General features: G+C 63.1%; 1 non-coding gene and 1 pseudogene across 1 annotated transcript; both read right to left on the reverse strand.

Moving 5' to 3' along the window:
• Positions 1-874, reverse strand: part of LOC136702875 (28S ribosomal RNA) — a 4392-nt pseudogene extending 3518 nt beyond the window's left edge.
• A 272-nt stretch (positions 875-1146) lies between these two features.
• LOC136702851 (5.8S ribosomal RNA) lies at positions 1147-1300 on the reverse strand. The gene has a single exon (XR_010803957.1). It is a non-coding gene; the product is annotated as a 5.8S ribosomal RNA (ribosomal RNA).
• Between the last annotated feature and the right edge of the window lie 826 nt (positions 1301-2126).

The following is a 2126-nucleotide window of genomic DNA, read 5'->3' on the forward strand; positions in this document are numbered from 1 at the left end:
CCCGCTTTCGTCCGAACGATCAGGGGGGGGCCCCATCCCCATCCCGAAGGAGGGGAAAACGCGGAAAGGACATTACTCCGCGGCCCCGGCGTTATCGGCGAAGTCGGAGCGAGGGGCTGTAGCGGAACGCCCGTGTCCGGGGGCCACGTGGGGCTCCCTTCTCCGGACGGACCTACCTTCACCCTCGGGCCCTTCCAAGCCTAACCGGAGCCGGTCGCGACTCACCCACCACGCGGGGGGAAGTACACCTGACGGGCCGAGCCTTCGTACGCCCGAGAGGCCCGAAGTCGAGAGGCGAAGCTCAGGGCCGAGCAGGGAGTGGGGTCGCCCCCACTCTCGCCCGGATGAACTCGCCTCCGAGCCACGGAACCACACGAGCGCGGGCCGTCCGCCCGGCTGAATCCCCCGGGGGGGTCTTCTCGGTCCCCCGACCGTTTACCTCTCAACGGTTTCACGCTCTCTTGAACTCTCTCTTCAAAGTACTGCTTTCAACTTTCCCTCACGGTACTTTGTTCGCTATCGGTCTCGTGCCGGTATTTAGCCTTAGATGGAGTTTACCACCCACTTTGAGCTGCATTCACAAGCAACTCGACTCCGGGAAGCCCGATCTACCCGGCGGGATGCGGGACAATACCGGGCCTTCACCATCTGCGGAAGACACTTCCTTGCAAAACTTGGTCCCGCGTCCGCACCGAGACCAAACGGACTTCCGTACGCTACATTTCCCGGCCCACCCCGGTCAGGGGAAAGTGGGATTCAGCGCTGGGCTCTTCCCTCTTCGCTCGCCGCTACTAGGGGAATCCTTGTTAGTTTCTTTTCCTCCGCTTACTGATATGCTTAAGTTCAGCGGGTTGTCTCGTCTGATCTGAGGTCGCACTACGAGACTGTTTTGCGGGGCGCGGGGGGCGCGAACCCCCCGGCCGCTCGCCGTGTTACGGTACCCACTCTCCGACGGCGGCGGAGAGCCCAGCGGGGAGAGACTATGACGGATTGGACCCGGACCTAATGGCTCTCCCTACGTCCGGAGCTCTCGCCACACGTCGGGTTTAAGGCCCGAGTCTGGGTTTAGGGAGACGAAGGGCCGTCCGAGGTGGAGGCCCTGCGAACTCCCAGCCGCGGTCTAGGAAGACCGATCGATGGGTAAACCGACCCTCAGACAGGCGTGGCCGCGGGATGGACCCCCGCGGCCGCCATGTGCGTTCGAAATATCGATGATCTGTGTTCTGCAATTCACATTATTTAACGCAGGTTACCGCGTTCTTCATCGATGCACGAGCCAAGTGATCCACCGCTAAGAGTTGTATGAGGTTTGTGCCCGGCCCGTTACAGGCCGGGCGAAGGAAGCCATTCGAACACGAGACAACGTTTGACAATATTTCAAGCCGGGTGCCTTCCCCCCCGTGGAGGGGGGAAGGTCATTGAACCTGGGCGTCACCACCGGACCGAGGAGTTACGGCCCGGGGGACGATCGCCCGAGTAGGTGCCCGAGACTTACGTGGTTTAGGAGACCGGGTCTAGGCCCCACCGTTCCCGGCGAGGCCCAGGGTTTGGTTCGCTGCGTTACGGGTCCCGGTCTAAGGCATTCAGGCGTGCGCTCAAAGCCAAGCTCTCCACCCCGGAGGGTATGAGCGAGGCCCGGTGGTACGCTCCCAAGTCCCCCGCTTAGGGGAAGGCGCTGGGTAGATCCCACCTAGTCAGGACCGGCGGGCACCGGCCGTCTCCTTCGGGTGTTTAAACGCATCCGGGGTTCGTGAGGCCCCTTCAACTCGCGCACCGGCCTTAGACTATTATACGGTCCGTCTCTGCGAAGCCAACATCGGGGTATTTGCATGCGCTCTTAAGCTCCGCTCCAACCCCGTGAGGGGAAAGAGTTTCGCCCGGCGGTACGCTCCCGTCCACCACCACCCCCTGTGCCGGGGGGATGGGTTCAGGGAGATCCCACCGAGGCCGGCGAGCACCGGCCAACGCCCTGGGGGTGAGTAAGCCCCTTTGACTCGCGCACGCACAATCAAGCCTTCAACGATCAATGGTTGGTTTAACGACCCGGCGGGCGGCTCCGGCGCCACTCTCCCCCCCGCGAACGAGGGGGGCGGACCGGGGTACCTATGCACCTAAGGCGGTCCTCG

The sequence above is a fragment of the Hoplias malabaricus genome, chromosome 7 (assembly GCF_029633855.1).
Source record: "Hoplias malabaricus isolate fHopMal1 chromosome 7, fHopMal1.hap1, whole genome shotgun sequence".
Classification (NCBI taxonomy): Eukaryota; Metazoa; Chordata; class Actinopteri; order Characiformes; family Erythrinidae; genus Hoplias; species Hoplias malabaricus.